General features: G+C 46.6%; 1 pseudogene; it reads right to left on the bottom strand.

Moving 5' to 3' along the window:
* LOC136548553 (uncharacterized) overlaps positions 1-17516 on the bottom strand; it is a 70275-nt pseudogene that overhangs the window by 47858 nt on the left and 4901 nt on the right.

Below are 17516 nucleotides of genomic sequence, written 5' to 3'. Positions count from 1 at the left end.
TGCCTCTAACATCTTCCAAGTTCTCATTCTCTACTTGTGAACCCTTGGTTTCATCAAATTCAACATCATGAACTTCCTTAAGAGTATCATTATCTAAATTCCAAACTCTATATGCTTTGCTTGTAGTGGAATAACCAAGTAGGAATCCTTCATCACATTTCTTGTCAAACTTGCCCAATCTAGTGCCTTTCTTTAAGATATAACATTTGCAACCAAAGACTCAAAATATACAATGTTGGGCTTTCTACCATTCAAGAGCTCATATGGTGTCTTCTCTTTCAATGGGTGACAATAGAGGCGGTTGCTACAATAGCAAGCCGTGTTCGATAGCTTCGGCCCAAAAAGATTGACTCACATTGTACTCACTAAGCATAGACCTTGCCATATTAATGAGTGTTCTATTCTTTCTCTCAACAAGGCCATTTGATTGTGGAGTGTACTTGACCAAGAATTGATGTCTAATTTCAAATTCATCACATAACTCATCAATTCTAGTGTTCGTGAACTCACTACCATTGTCACTTCTAACTCTCTTGATGGTTGTTTCAAACTCATTGTGAATGCCCTTGACAAATGATTTGAATGTTGCAAACATATCACTCTTATCCACTAGAAAGAATAACCATGTGTATCTAGTATAATCATCTACTATCACAAAGCCATATTTGTTACCACCAATGCTAGTGTATTATGTTGGCCCAAACAAATCCAAGTGCAATAACTCAAATGCTTTACTAGTGTTCATCATGCTTTTCTTGGAATGGGTGTTTCCAACTTGTTTTTCGGCTTGACAAGAGCTACAAAGCTTATTCTTTTCAAACACAACATCTTTCAAGCCTCTAACCAAGTCATGCTTAACCAATCTATTCAATTGTTTCATTCCAACATGACCAGGCCTTCTATGCCATAACCAACCCATGCTAGACTTAGTGAACAAGCATGTAGATAATCTAGCTTCACTAGCATTGAAATCAACCAAGTATAGATTCTCATATCTAAAGCCTTTGAAGATCAAGTTAGAGCCATCTACACTTATGATCTCTACATCATCTACCCCAAATATGCATTTGAATCCAAGATCACACAATTGAGCCACAGATAGCAAATTGAAGTTCAAGCTCTCTACTAGCAACACATTGGATATGCTCATGTCATTGGATATTGCAATCTTACCAAGCCCTTTGACCTTGCCTTTGCCATTATCACCAAATGTGATACTATCATAACCATCGTTGCCATTGGTGTTGATTGAGTTGAACATTCTTGCATCACCGGTCATGTGTTGAGTGCACCCACTATCAAGAACCCAATGCCTTCTTCTGGCTTTGTAATTGACCTACAAAAGAAGATCAATTCTTTTTAGGTACCCAAACTTGCTTGGGTCCTTGAAGGTTAGTTACTAAGCTCTTTGGTACCCAAATGGCTTTCTTCTTTGAGCCCATCCATGGTTTACCAATGAACTTAGCCTTCACACCATTTGTACCCTTAGTAAGCATATAGAAAGAATCAAGCTTAATGGAGGATACATTAGCATGTGACTTCTTGTTCATGCACTTTTGCTCTACATGACCAACTTGCTTGCAACTAGTGCAAAACCAACCATTGTTCTTCACAAAACTAGTTTTGTGAGGAGCAAAGACCGCCTTGCCTTTCTTAGGGATATAGCCCAATCCCTCTTTGTAGAGAGAAGCTCTTTGGCTACCCAAGCACATAAGCAAGCGGTCCTCACCACCATAGTCCTTGGCCAAGGTGTGAGTGAGCTTATTGACCTCCTTGAGGTTCTTATTCTCAACCATTAGTGAGGCATCACAAGTGAGACCATCACTACTAGATGAGGTGGAAGTAGAAGTACTACAAGAAGGGTTAGTGTGAGCAACAATGATAGGCATAGATAATGATTCATCAATTATATCACAAGTTAAGCCTACATTGCAAGTTTTAACATGCTTCTTTTTATCTTGCTCATTAAGCAAAGAGGAATGAGCCTTTTCAAGTTTTTTGTGAGCCTTGCCAAGCTTCTCATGGGCTTCCTCTAGCCTCTCATGAGTTGCTTTGAGCTCATCAAGGGCTTGCTTAAGGGCTTTTACCTCCTTATTCAAGCTCTTGCATTCCCTTCTCTTAATGTCAAAGTGTTCTTTGGCATCTTCTAGCATGTCAAATAATTCATCTTTAGTAGGTTCATCATCATTATTATCACTATCAGTTTCATTATCATATTCCTCATCACTTCCATCATCAAAATTTTGTACCTTAGTGGCCTTAGCCATGAAGCATGATGGAGTGTCGAAGAGAGAAGGCTTCTCATTGATAGCAATGCTTGCAAGTGCCTTCTTCTTGGTGGTCTTGTCATCATTACTATCATCATCATCATCACTTGAGGAAGCATCACTATCCCAAGTGACCACATATGAACCACCCTTCTTCTCTTGAAGGTCATCTTGTCCTTCTTTTCATTCTTTTTCTTTTTGTCCTTCTTGTTGTCATCATCATTGTCACTATTGTATGGACATTGAGCAACAAGATAATCTTTGCTTCCACATTTGAAGCACCTTCTTGACTCTTCCTTGTTCTTGGATGAAGATTTCTTTCTTCTAGCATGGTACCCTTTCTTCATCATGAACTTGCCAAATTTCTTTACAAAGAGAGCCATCTTTTCATCATCATCATCATCCCATGAGCCATCATCTTCACTTGATGTTTCTTGCTTTGCCTTGCCCTTGGATGATGTGGCCTTAAATGCCACGCTCTTCTTCTTCTCATCCTTCTTCTCATCTTTCTTCTCCTTCTTTTCTTCTTTCTCATCATCATCTCTATATATATCATCGATCATTATATCTCCCAACACTTGGTTTGGTGTCATGGTGTCCAAACCACTCCTCACTAGAATAGTGACCAATGTGCCAAATCTTGAAGGCAAACATCTCAAGAACTTGTGGGAGAAGTCCTTGTCCTTCACCTATTCTCCAAGTACTTTGAGATCATTGATAAGCACTTGAAGCCTATGGAACATCTCCAGCACACTCTCATCCTCCTTGATCTTGAAGCTTGCAAACTTTTCTTTGAGAATGTATGCCTTTGCACCCTTCACGGCTTGAGTGCCCTCAAATGATTCCTTCAATTTCTTCCATGCCTCATGAGCTCTCTCAATATTCTTGATTTGCTCAAATGTTCTTTCATCCAAAGCATCATGGATGGCACTAAGAGCAATGTCATTATTTTGGAGTAGTATTTCTGCGATGATGGTGGGAGCCTCTTCATCTTCAATCTCAATCTTTGTCTCTACCACCTTCCAAACATTCCTATTGATTTACTTGATAAGTTGTCATCTTAGCCTTCCAATAGGGATAGTTGGAGCCATCAAATCGGGGTGGCTTCTTTGTGTTGTTGATTTGAGCCATTTTTACACCGAAGGTTGTTAAGCCTCAAATCACGGTGACCTCTGCTTCGATACCACTTGAAAGGTCCTAATGGCTAGAGGGGGGGGGGTGAATAGCCTATTTAAAAATTTCTACAACAACACTTAACAAACCGGTTAGACAATTATGATACAAAACGAGTGTTGCGCTAGCCTACTAAAAATGCAAGCCACCTACCACAATTCTAGTTTATGTAGTTTCTATCCACACAATATCTATGTCACTACACTAAGTTAGCGTGCTCTCAAAGGCTAACTAAAGAGTCACACTAACCAAACTAACAAGCTCTCACAACTAGCTACACTAAAGAGCTTGACAACTAGTTTGCGGTAATGTAAAGAGAGTGAACAATTTGTTTATACCATCAGTGTCGAGGAAGGAGCCAATCAATCACAAGAATAAATATCAATGAAGACCAATCACCTCAGAATCAAATGATGAACACAATGATTTTTTACCGAGGTTCACTTGCTAGCCGGCAAGCTACTCCTCGTTGTGACGATTCACTCACTTAGAGGTTCACGCACTAATTGGCATCACATGCCAAACCCTCAATAGGGTGTCGCACAACCAACACAAGATGAGGATCACACAAGCCATGAGCAATCCACTAGAGTACCTTTTAGCTCTCTACCGGGGAAAGGTCAAGAACACCTCATAATCACAACGATCAGAGCCGGAGACAATCACCAACCTCCGCTCGATGATCCTCGCTGCTCCAAGCCATCTAGGTGGCAGCAACCACCAAAAGTAACAAGCAAATCCCGTAGCAAAACACGAACACCAAGTGCCTCTAGATGCAAACACTCAAGCAATGCACTTGGATTCTCTCCCATCTCACAAAGATGATGAATCAATGATGGAGATGAGTGGGAGTGCTTTGGCTAAGCTAACAAGGTTGCTATGTCAATGCAAATGGCCAAGTGTCTGAGCTTCAACCGGCCATGGGGCTTAAATAGAAGCCCCCATGAAATAGAGCCATTGTACCCCTTCACTGGGCACAACTCGAGGTGACCAGACGCTCTGGTCATGTTGACCGGACGCTAGTCCTCAGCATTCGGTCGCTCGATGATAGCCACGTGTCACTCTATATTCAACTAGAATTGCCTGATCTCAATGGTCGAGACATGACCGGACGCTGTGGCATAAGTGACCGAATGCTAAGCTTCTAGCGTCCGGTCATTTCCAGTAGGTTCTAGAAATGAATTTCTTTGACCAGACGTGTCCGGTCAAGCTTGACCGGACACAACCAGCGTCTGATCACACAGTGTCTTCTTCTAAGCTGCCACGTCACCATGACTGGACACAGCCTACCAGTGTCCGGTCGCTGAGTGACCCAGCATCCAGTCGTTTGACCGATGCTAGCGTCTTCGCTGTTACAACTGACCGGACGCGCCGGTTCCTCTGAGACCAGCGTCCGGTCACTTTGTGACCAGTGAGACTTAACTCCTTTTGACCTCTAACTTCTTCACCCTTGCTCCAATGTGCCAACCACCAAGTGTATCACCTTGTGCACATGTGTTAGCATATTTTCACAAATATTTTCAAGGGTGTTACCATTCCACTAGATCCTAAATGCATATGCAATGGGTTAGAGCATCTAGTGGCACTTTGATAACCGCATTTCGATGAGAGTTTCACCCCTCTTAATAGTACGACTATCAAACCTAAATGTGATCACACTCTCTAAGTGTCTTGATTACCAAAACAAAATAGCTCCTACAATTTACCGTTGCCTTGAGATTTTTATTTTTCTCTTTCTTCTTTCCAAGTCCAAGCACTTAATCATCACCATGGCATCATCATCATCATGTTTGCTTCACTACTTAGGTGTGCTACCTATCTCATGATCACTTGATAAACTAGGTTAGCACTTAGGGTTTCATCAATTCACCAAAACCAAACTAGAGCTTTCAATAGCCACCCTTGAGCCATCACCAAACTTCACCGTACTGGTGACATCATTGTCGAGCTCGGAGAAGGATGCCTTGGAGCCCATCCTATGGTTGCTTGCACCAGAGTCTAGATACCACCGTTGCTCCTGGTCGGTGCCCACATGTCCAAGGTAGACATGGGCGTGTGGTTCATCGAGGTTGACAGTCTTCAGGGCCTTCCTAGGTTCTTCCACCATCGTCGCCTCTTCCCTCTCCTCGGCCTCGACATCGTGCAGTGCACAGAACGTCGCTATTAGGATAGTGGCCTCATCCTCATCATCAGCTTGCGCCAGGTGAGCCTAAGCCTTCTTCTCCTGCTTGTGATTTGGGCACTCCCATGCCCAATGGCCTATCTTCCCGCAACGTCGACAGGCATTGGGGTCTACCTACTTCTTCTTCTTCAAAGAAGCCCTGCCGGGGCACTTGGCATCGCCACCGTGGCTGGAGGAGGCTGCCTTCCTGGAGTTCCTCTAAGCAGCCCACTCCTCTTCCATTAGCAAGAGTTTCCCACTATCCTTTGTTACTATCGCTTGCTCTAGGCGCTCGTTCACCACCCGCAGACGGCCTATCACATCCTCAATGGTGACTGTGGACAAGTCTAGCATCGTCTCTATGGAGAGAGCGATCTGGATGTACTTTGCCGGCATGGAGTGGAGGTACTTGGAGACCGTTCCTCTTCGTCGATGGTGACTCCATGGCTCTTTAGCTTGCTGATGAGCGTCTATAGGCAGAGGGAGAAGTCCTCCACCATTTCACCATCCTTGAAATTGAGGTTGGCATACTCCTACTTCAAAAGCTGGGTCGTCGCCTTCTTTGCGTGGTCAGAACCAACGCGCATCACCGCAATAGCCTCCCATGCCTCCTTAGCCAAGCTCTTTGCCCCCAATGGCTCCCTGTACTCTGCCAGGTACAACAATGAGGATAGCCTCCAATGCTAACATGTCATCCTCCTCATTGTCAGTGCCCTTGTTAATAGCATTCCAGAGCCGTCAGACTCTGAGCTTGACCTTCATAGTCACCGACCACACTCCATAGTTGGTGTGAGTCAGCGTCGGCCAACTAGTGCCGCTGACCTCCCGCACCATGTGAACAACGACCTCTGGTCGTGGTTGGGCAGCCACAATAGTGCCACTGTTGTCGCCCATCTCCGAACCGCCCGTCATCGCCAGCGGTTAGTCTAGCGACGATGCTTGTATGGCTCTGATACCACTTGTTGGCCCATAGGATCACCGACTTAGATGAGTGAATCACTCACCAGTCTCGCCGAGCACCCGCTAGTGTTGCTGAGCACCCACTAGCCATGCCGACCATGAACAAGCATTGTCCGTCCCCACGCACAATGGCTGGAGCTAAAAGAAGAAGGGAGAACAGAGTAAGCACACACAATACAAGACACCAGCGTTGGCTGAAGCCCTATCAGTGAGATGGCAAATCTGAACTCTCTTTACTGAGTTGACATGGTAGTCTATTTATACAACTCTATTCATCAAGTCCCAGTATAGCTGCCCTGCTGCAACAGTGACTAGATAACATATAGGGCTGACTACGTCAGCCTCTGCATGTGCCTACAGTGCTACAGGTGAGCCATGCGGCGCCTGCACCTACAGCGGCTATAGTACCACAGCAGGGGCCTTTCGGCGCCATCTTTTCTTGTTGTGTTCACACAAGGTAGCAGTTGATTATTTAACAGAAATGTCCTCCAAATGTGGAGAGGCAGAGAGGCCATCTCTACAAACTTGGAAATCTGCATCCACATTTCTAGACCCGTCTTCTGCTTGGGCAACTCATGGACTTGCTTGGGAGGGATCTGTGGGCCACTGCTCAAGATACTAGGCCGAAGGAACACACCTAGGCCCACTCTGAATAGATGGGAGGCTGATGGTGAAACCATCGCACCCCTACAGAAATAGGTCATCCCCGAGATTTGTCTTTGTGTCACCAAAGGATGGAGAGATAACAAGAGCAGCCACATCATCAATGAGATTCAATACTTCCAAGGTAGACATGGAAGCTACAGCCGGTAACACCAAAGTCTCCTTGGGCGCAGGAAGAGGCATGCCTTCAATCACTTCCTCGGGTTCAGCCTCATGATCGGCCTCCAAACCTAGGCCCATGCGCCTTTGCATGGATATCCGAGGGGTAGCACCTCGCATGGGGGAGCCGCTTAATGAGCCCCGTGATGGCTCCGGCGAAACTTGAGGCTCACCGCCGATGACGTCGCCCACGATGGCCAGGATCATCGTGAGGCAGAGGAGGTGGCAAACCTCCCTCCACTAGAGGAGAAAAAGGTGCCACTATGATCTTGATCAGGTACCATAAGGCACGCTTCACTGGAGGGGATTCTTCGACTCGGACCAAGGGTTCAACGATGGCGAGCTCCATGGCCGCCGAGATAAGCTCAGGACAGGAACACCAAGTCGTGAGTCGGAAGCATGGGTAGTCACGATGATCAACCATATCTTGGTGCAGCTCACGAACCCAACACCATTCATCCAGCAGGTGCTCCGCTGTTTTGAGCTCCCAAGCTTGCGCTGGGATGCCACAAAGCTCGACATTGACTGAGGGATGGTAGAACAAAACTAGTTGCCTTCTTCAGACGTGACCACCCCTAGAAATAGAGAGTGAACGCTGACACTTGAAGAGGGCGCCCCTCATTGTAAACATGACCCGCCACAGCTTTGTTGGGAAGGACCAGCATGTATTCATTCGGTCCAAGATGGTGGAACTCCAGTGACTACATCAGGAGTTCATAGCGAAGAGCAAGCTCATCCATAAGAATGTCAACCAATACGGCCATTGGGTCTCCAATGATCGAAACAAAGAGAGCCTTGCTAAGCTCCTCTTCGGCCCTAGCAATTCTGGCAGAACGATCAATAATGACACATCAGGGCTTGGGAGGCATGTCGACAGTAGCTCTCAGCACGCCAGCATCAATGTCACCATTTCTGACCAAGGACCCGTCTGTGCCCTGGCCAGCATTGTCAGGTCCTCACCTCCTCCTAGGTCGATGCCAATGGCACCTGCCACTTAACACCTGAGTTCCTCCACCACCACCTCCATCGCCGCCTCCATCACCACCAGACCTGGCCTCCAAGATCATCCTCTCCGTCGTAGCATCCGTGGCACCAGAAGACATCTTAGGCCACCAAACATAGGCACCCCATCGCTTAGAGGAGACTGGGAGATGAAAGGCGCAGCTATAGGAGCGATGCCCAAGCGCCTGGCACTTGAAGCAGTGAGGTCCCCTACGGTAGTCAACAACCCTATGTGCCTGAGGAGAAACAATTGAAGCACTTCCCACGAAGGTCCTCCGGCACCGACCGGCGAGGGCCGCGGAACTGCTAGAGGCGATTCTTGCGAGAGCGGACGACTTTCAATCCGCTAGAAACCTTGCATGTTAGGGCCTTCAGGAGTGGCCACCAGTTAAGGATGAGTCTTCAAGATAATCTTGGGAGGCGGCTGGTCCACCTTCACAACCAGCGGCGACTCGAAAGACGACGCACTGGCGTGAGCCACCAGGATATCACGATACAAAGGGGCTGTGCAGGAGCCACCGGTAGATGAGGAGTGGGGACTGGAATCGTTCCACCTTAGCTGTTTGCGCCGCCCTTTGGGAGTCAAGGATGGGAAGGAAACTAACGCTTTCAAGGGGGAGGCTACGTTCGCTGGTGACCTAGCCGTGGAGGTGGCTGCCAGACCATGGGCTAGTTTTGGCGTGGGGCTAGTGGGAGGTGGAGCGTCGGGAGGGGGAGGGGTGCCAGCGAGGATGGAAGTTGTTCTTATTGGTTAAGGGCCTATTTGGCAGGGCTCTAGCTCCTCTAAAAATGGCTCTGACTCTAGCTCCTTTGGAGGAGCAGCTCCTCTGGAGGAGCTAAAGCCATTCTAGAAAATATTTGGCAAAATGGCTCCTTTGCACTAGACGACGTGAACCCACAGCAAGGAGCCACGCGAAGCTTAGTTTTTTAGGCTTCTCCTACGTAGGCAAAAAATGGCTCTGACTCTTGACCGGCTCCCCATGCGGAGCCCTTTCCTAAACAGGTGTTTGGCATAGCTCCTATAGGAGCCAGAGCTGAAGCCCCTACAGGAGCCCTGCCAAAGAGGCTCTAAATATAGAAGCCCCATATTTGACCACTAAACAGTTCCTGTTATCAACCCTAGTCGGTAGATAGCTACAAAGAGCATCCAATGTAATAAGTAGAAGACTTGAAATTTACAGCAAGAAATATAGTTTACATGACACAGAAAAGACTTGTCATGATAAACCTAAAATAATGCTCAAAGAACTAGCTAAATAAAATCTAAAACACACGTTCAAGGATACAGAGAACCTTGAGCTGCTGCAGTATGGAGAGGAGTAACCCCATTGCTGGCTACTTTGTTTGGATTAGCATCATGAACAAGAAGAAACCTTATAACCGCTGAGCGCCTATGTTGTATTGCAAGGATTAGAGGTGTCACACCTGGCAGCAGCATGAGAAACGGAGACAGTTCATCACAACTATCAGATTTCCTTGCCTCTGAAAAAAAGAATATATAATCAAGAATCTTAGCATCCTAAATGGATCTTAGATCATTGCCAAATAGTTTTACAGGTTAATTATGGAAGAAGAGTAAAAATAATAAAGGGGAAGATCAATCACTCACAACCCCTTAATTGTGTGCATGCTACCTTGCCAATTTCCATGACACATCATGTATTTCCACAACTTTTGAATAACTTCTCTAAGGTATACAAAGTTGTAAGAAAGCCATTCAGCATTTGAGTATGCACCAAAACCAACAAAATTATGGGGTATCTTTGTAATTTAAACTAAGGGTTTGTTTGGTTAATCCCCAATCCGAGGGGATTGGAGGCGATTGAAGGGAATTGAGTAGGGTTTTGACTTGCAGGGGATAAAATTCCCCTCAATCCCCTCCAAGTCCCTTGGATTGGGGAATAACCAAATAAACCCTAAAGTAACTAATGATAGCATATTGCCCCCTGAATTTTTTATTTTTTAACCCTTTTTTGAAAAAAAATTCACAAATATGCCCCTGGAGGAAAGATTTCTGAATCTAGGACCCTTAGCTCGGCGCCAGGGACTGGGCTTGAAGCCAACATGGCGTGACAAGGTAGGAACCTTAGCGCCAGTCACCCTGGCGCCAAGCTCGGTGCCGTAGATCTTGGCACCAAGGTTGGCGCGGCAGGGTGACTGGCGCCGAGCCTTTCTTACGTATGGGCCCCAATCCTTTCTCTCTTCCTCTCCCTCTCTCTCTCTCTCTCTCTCTCTCGCATCTCCCTCGCCCGAGCAGAGCACCGCTGCCACCACCTGCACCCTCTCCGTTCACCGACTGCCCAAGCCCGCGCAGCCTCGCCACGCCCAGCCACCCGCGTCGCATCGCCACCACGCCTGTGGCCGCCCCGCGCCCGCACTGCCCCATTGTCGGACCCCCATGCCTCATCACCACCATGGCTGCGCCACACCCCAAGGCCGTGTGGGACCGCTGCGCCCACGCCCGAACCCCCATGCCATGCCCTGAGGTTGCGCAGCGCCGCTGCGCCCGTGCCCGCCCCACGCCCGGACACCTACGCCACGCCGCCACCGTGGCCGCGCCCGTGTCCTAGTCCCCTCGCTGGTCCCTATGCCCGTGCCGCACCCTCACCTCGCCCGACGTGCCGCCTGCGCCCACCTTGGCCGCGCCCTGCCGCACCGGTGCCATGACCAAGACTGTGCCACCCGCCATCACCGGCCTAGGGCGCACCAGCCGTGCCGCCCATGTCCACCGCCCGCCACCACCATTGTTGGCCGCGGCCCCACCGACCCTGACACCTGTAGTGGACAGCCGTGCCACCGTCGGCCTAGCTCGTTGGCCTGACCCACGCTCGGCGTCCGCTGCGACTCCATCGACGTTCGTGACTCTGTCGTTGGACAGGTAAAAATTATGAATTTACAATGTGCGTACTTAGTTAGCTTTGATTGTAGTGTAGTAGTTTTGGCATTTGTCATTTACTAGTTAATGTGATGACTCAGGTAGTTGATTTAGTTAGTGATCTAGTGAGATATATATGTAGATAGATAGAAACATAAATACATAGGTACATAGATATAGTTAGATAGCTACTTAGATAGGTAGTTACACTGTATCTATGTATGTAGTTATTATCTTATTTACTTAGTTTGTAGTTAGAAAGTATTTGTTAGGTACTATCTATCATCTAATTTCGACTAATTACATATATTTCGTTATGTGTTTAAACTAGATGGACAACCTAGTGACCATATATCATGGAGGCACCGTTGAATCGATCGCTATGGATATGTTGAGTTTGTTGACATGCAAAGCGTGCCTACGCTATTCAATGATAGACCTTCGTTTAGTTAGATGGTTGCAAGGGCTTGGGAGGAGCTACATTGCCTCGGAGATGATGTCATTGCAGTTGAGGGTGTACTACACCTAGGTTCTCCTCCCAACATCCTCAGGCGAATGATCCCAATTGGGTGTGTGGATCAGTGGGAGAACTATGTGAGATTGACTATGAAGAGCCAGCTGCAATTTTTGGATGTGGTTGTGCATTGGGTGTTTGTTGATCCCATCCCTCATGGGTTTTCCCCACCAATGGGTCAGCAGGCACACATCAACCTTCCCATCTCGGAACCTAATATGGATGTGGAGGTTGCACCTATGGTTTCCGATGCTCAATCTACCCCCAATGCGGTAGTTGAAGATGCTTGTCAGACTCATGTTGTTGTGGCAGATCCTCCTCATGAGATCCCTTTGACACAGAATCATCCGAGTAAGTGTCTTAACCGCATGCTTATTGGGAGCTTACCCCCTTCCTTACATCGATTTCTTTCATTCTTTCCTCATTTGTCTACTTATGTTGTAGGACACATTCTTGAGAATGCGGATGTGCCCCCTGTTGCTGCGCAAGTGCACTTTGGAGATGGATTCCATAGCTCTAATAGTGTTGAAATTATGCATGATTTGGAGCCATATGAGATGGCAAGGGCTCTTGATTCTGATGATGATCGCCCTATTGGAGAGCTGATAGAGAGTGATGTTGAGATGCTGAGGCGTATCTTTCCTAGCCACCGTGAGCCAAGAGTTCAGCGATCTTACTCATTCCGATTAGGCATGTGCAGAAGGACGTGATGATGAGCTCCTAGAAGCTCCTAAGGCTGGCCCTAACATGGTAATTGAGAATGGGAGGGTGTTCAATGACCTTCCTACATTGAAGAGGTGGTTGCAGGTGTTTGTAGTGATACAAAAGAGACCTTACAAGGTCTTGCATCCATATGTGGAGCGCCGTTACATAGTTGTGTGTGACATGGAACGCTGCCCATGGAGGGTTTGTGCAAGGAAGCAAACAGTCACCGGAAAGTGCAAGATCACAAAAATTGTTGGGCCACATAATTGTGCTGACCATGAGCTGACACTAAGGCATCGGCAGTTGACATCTACCCTCATTGCCAAGCGGTTGATGGGAATATTGCAGGGAGAACCCAACATGAAGGTGAGGACAATTATCAGGACCGTTGAGGCATTGTATGGAGGTTATATGATAACTTATGGTAAAGCTTGGAGGGCTAAGCAGCGAGCGTGGAAGATGATATAGGGGACTGGGAGGATGGGTACGAGCAGCTACCAGTACTTTTCAATGCAATCAAAGTGGTGAATCTAGGCATGCATTATGAGTACATCCCAAAACCAAAAGCATGGAAGGATGGGAGGCAGATATTCTTCCGTGCTTTCTACTGCTTCCCTCAGTGTGTTGAGGCCTTTAGGCACTGTCGTCCCATCTTCTCCATTGATGGTACGTTCTTGATTGGCAAATATCAGGGCACACTTCTTATAGCCATATCCTATGACGCGAACAACAAGTTGGTTCCTTTGGCATTTGCTTTGGTCGAGAAGAAGAACAATGATAGTTGGGGATGGTTCTTGAGGCTAGTTCTGGATACACGTGGTTGGGCCTAGCAGGGAGGTTGGTATCATATCTGATAGGCACTAGGGCATACTTAATGCCGTGTGAGAGCAGATAGAGGGGTATGCACCTTTGCACCATCGTTGGTGTACTTGGCACCTTGCCGAGAATCTACTTCGAAAGGATAGTGTGAAGGGTAACTTTGATCTGTTCTAGGAGGCTGCTCGACAGCTTGAGGACAAGTACTTTCAAAAAAAGTTGGAGCAAGTCAGAACTGCATCAAATGCATAAGGTAGACAATGGCTCACGGGCTTGATGAGGGATTTGGAGAAATGGACGAGAGCTCACGACGCCGGTGGATGGAGGTACGAGTTTCAGTGCAGCAACATGGTGGAGTCATTCAATAAGTTGCTATTAGGGATACATGGTATGCCCATGAATGCAATCGTTCAATTCACCTTCTATAAGCTTGTTGCCTGGTTCAACAATAGACACACCCATGCATTGAAGTTATGGAGTGATGGAGAGATATGGGCTCCGAAACCAAAGGCACACCTAGAGAAGGCAAATAAAATGGTTGGCACACATGAGGTTACATGCTTTGACCATGCCATAGGGACTTATCAGGTCGAGCATAGGGGTGGTACAACGTCCTGACGGTGAGGTCCGAGAGTCGAGGATGCATGTGGTTGTCCTCCAAGATTTCAAATGCACTTGTGGTAAACCAAGGCAGTACCACTTTCTATGTTCCCATTTGGTGGCAGCAGCTAGGCATCGCAACTATAATATCAAGAATAGGATACCTCACGAGTTCAGTGTCGACACGCTTGTGCACACATGGAACCCCCGCTTCGTGCCATTTCGAGGCCCTAGAGAGTGGCCTCCATATGATGGGCCGAAGTACATTGCGGATCCAGCTTACCATTGGAACAAGCGTGGATCAAGGAAGAGGACGAGACACAGGATGGTTATGGATCAGATACCTAGAAGAACGAGGTGTGGGAGAGGAACCCCATTTGTTACTGACCCCGAGCAGTATGAGTACGACAAGTGTGGTAGACTTGGCCACAATTCATGAAGTTGCCATTGGCAGATTAGTGAGGTGCGATTATTGGTTGATTATATTATTTAATATTTGTCGTATCCAATTAATTAATTATGCATGTAATTGTGTCAATTACTTGTACATTTCTAAGTTCATGTTTCATTGCATATTGAATTTCTAATTCATTGACTTTTTTTGTGGGATGGCGCAATTCCACCTACTCGACCCGACAGTACGAAGCGACCCATCGAGGATGTCTCATAGCGTTGGGGCAGGTCATAATCTATACGTTTTGTTCAAATTTTGGTGAGCATACATGTGTTCATGATATAACAGGAGACTATGTTTTATTCCATGCAGGACCTTTCGCTCCTTCATCCTAGAACCCACAATGGGTTCTTGGACATGAGGTACGATGATAGGTACACTCCTTTCCTGTAAAGAGCTAGCCTGGATGTCATCTCTTTTCAGGTTCGTCATGGGTTGCCCAAGTTCAACTCAGCGGCCATAACTACGTTGGTTGATAGGTATTATATTCAATCATTGCCTCTATTCATGGCCATTTGTTCATGCGCTTGCCTTTTTGACATGTAATCTTGCTTTGTCTAAAATATAGGTGGCGGCCGAAGACTCATAGCTTCCACCTATCTTTTGGGGAGATGACAGTCATGCTCCAGGACTGTCAGAAGATGCTAGGCCTGAGGATTCATGGCAACCCAGTCACCGGGCAATGTACATCAGAAGGCTGGAGAGCACGAGTGGAGGCCTTCCTTGGGCGTGAGCTTGGCGAGCAAGGGGCTCGCACTTCTGGAGTTCTCATCTCCTGACTCTAGCAAGAGTTCGCATAGTGCCCTGAGGAGGTAGATGAGGAGACAGTTGGGTACTACTGCAGGGCATGGATCCTACACCTGTTTGCCTATGTTCTCTTCCCCGACGCCATGGGTGACACTGCGTTCTGGATGTAGGTCCACTGCCTCAGTGATTGGGACTAGGCGGGTCACTACAGCTGGGGCTCTATAGTCTTGGGTCTTCTATACCGGTAGCTGTGCGAGGGGTATCGTCAGACTTCGTCCAACATGTCACTTGGTGGATGCGTGTACTTGCTCTAGCTGTGAATGTGGGCTCATCTTCTAGTTGGTCATCCAGAGGTTCTGGCTCATCATGACTGGTTCTAAGGTCAGCCTCCAAGTCAGCAGCCGATGTGGGCGTACCTTTGGAACCAGGTCAAGGTTCCGTATGTGAGGTTAGAGTGGGCATACATTGAGTTCACGAATGAGCTAGACACGCTAAAGGCGTCTAGTGTAAGTTTATTTTATTTTCTATGCTGGTTTGAAATGGATTAGTATAACATCTAACATCTTGTTTGGACATGTTGCAGGTGGAGTGGGAGCCATACGATGGAGAGGGGGCACTTCCTTTTCAGTTGAGCAACGTTTGTGGGTTCAATGACGACTTCTATAGGATGAGGTGCCCTCTAATCTGCTTCTATGTTGTCGAGTTCTACCTGCCATATAGAGTTGCATGCCAATTTGGAGTGAGACAGCTTTGGCCTATGGCTCCGTTCTCGACTGGCATTGACTTACACAAGTAAGTGTTTTGCTATTTCAAATGTCTTGTGATGGTCCATTTCTATTAATGTGGTGACATGTACATGGATTCAAGTAACGATGACATATGTGTAGGTTGGATCATCGAAAGAATAGAAAGATTTTTGACTGGGAGAAGCACCACCAGTCCTACATTGAGCAATGGGAGGAGATGCATGATAATGTGGACAAGAACAACGAGCCACACACAAGCCGTGAGGTCAGGCGGTACTAAGCTTGGTACCAGCGTGCAACACATTGCAGGCTGAGGGTACAGTGGATAGAAGATGACTGCACCAACATCGAGTCCTCCAACAATGAAGACACGTGTATGACCAATCTACTCGTGCAGGAAGGCAGGTGGAGGCAGGACCGATCTTGGACAGAGTGGTAAGTCAATTGCCTTATTTTTCTACGTTAAGTTGCATATCAATACATTAGGCGTTAGAGTTATCTATTTTAGTTAGTGCCACCTTTGAGTCGTATCATCCTTATAATACGTTAGATTCTTGTACAAAAGAAAACAAAACCTATTGCTATCTGTTCAGAAGTATTATTACTGAGAACTTTGTTGCAGGGCAATACACTCAAATGCTTCATTGAAGAAATTGAGCACATTTGGCCGAGAGTTAGGGGCAACAACATGCTTAGCTTCCTAGACATAAGATTCAAAATATTCTTTCAAACATATTATTAATACGGTAGATTCTTTTAGTTAACATAATTTTGTACAATAGAGGCTGTCATGTCGGCTATGTCATGCGGTTGGTCGTTGTGGTTGCAGGACAAACACGACGCAAGACATGTATGTTCCTTCCGTAGACAGAGGAGGCTTAGGTTCCTCTAGCCAAGCAGCTACAGGGGACGGGGACGAGGACGAGGACGAGGATGACGACGACGTGGACTAGAGGCATGAGGAGCTCGGCCCCTCTTAGCTCCATGACGCTCCCTCGACTCAACCTACATAGCCTCCAAACACTAGGCGATGATGTCCACATGACCCTTACACTCTAGGTTTGAGCGCTCTCGGTCACAAGGGTAAGGGTAAGACTAGGAGGCAGTGAGGGTTGTGGTAGATGTTAGTATGCACTATTATGGATTTTGTATTTATTTTCCTGTAACTATTTGGGACTGTATGGACATTGTGGACTATTTGGACTGTGCAAGACATGTTATGTTGATTGTGATGTTCATTGTGGTTACATTGTGCTCTTTGGATGGTTAAATATTTGGATTATATAATGATGTCTCTGTTTGTAACTGTGGATGCTCCTGAAACAAGGGAAACTCTTGTGATTTTTTTCTGTGAATCATTAATCATACTACACTACTAAAAAGGCACAAATGTAGTAAATAGATTAAATGTAAATTCATTAGAACGTGTATAGTTCAATCGTATCGTACAGATGCTTTGTAGATGAATCTAGGCTTATTAAGTAACAGTGAATGAATCTAGGCTTTTCAGACAATGAAAATAGACTTTTCAGTTACAAGGACAACAACGATTTATCACTTCACTGACATAGTACTGGCATGCAAGGATGCACAACTCCACACCATCCCTACCATCCATCTTATGACTGTTTGATCCAAGGGCTGAGGTGAAGAGACACACGGATCGCTAACATG

This window comes from Miscanthus floridulus, chromosome 4, assembly GCF_019320115.1.
Source record: "Miscanthus floridulus cultivar M001 chromosome 4, ASM1932011v1, whole genome shotgun sequence".
Classification (NCBI taxonomy): Eukaryota; Viridiplantae; Streptophyta; class Magnoliopsida; order Poales; family Poaceae; genus Miscanthus; species Miscanthus floridulus.
This window is presented reverse-complemented; position numbering and strand designations above follow the sequence as displayed.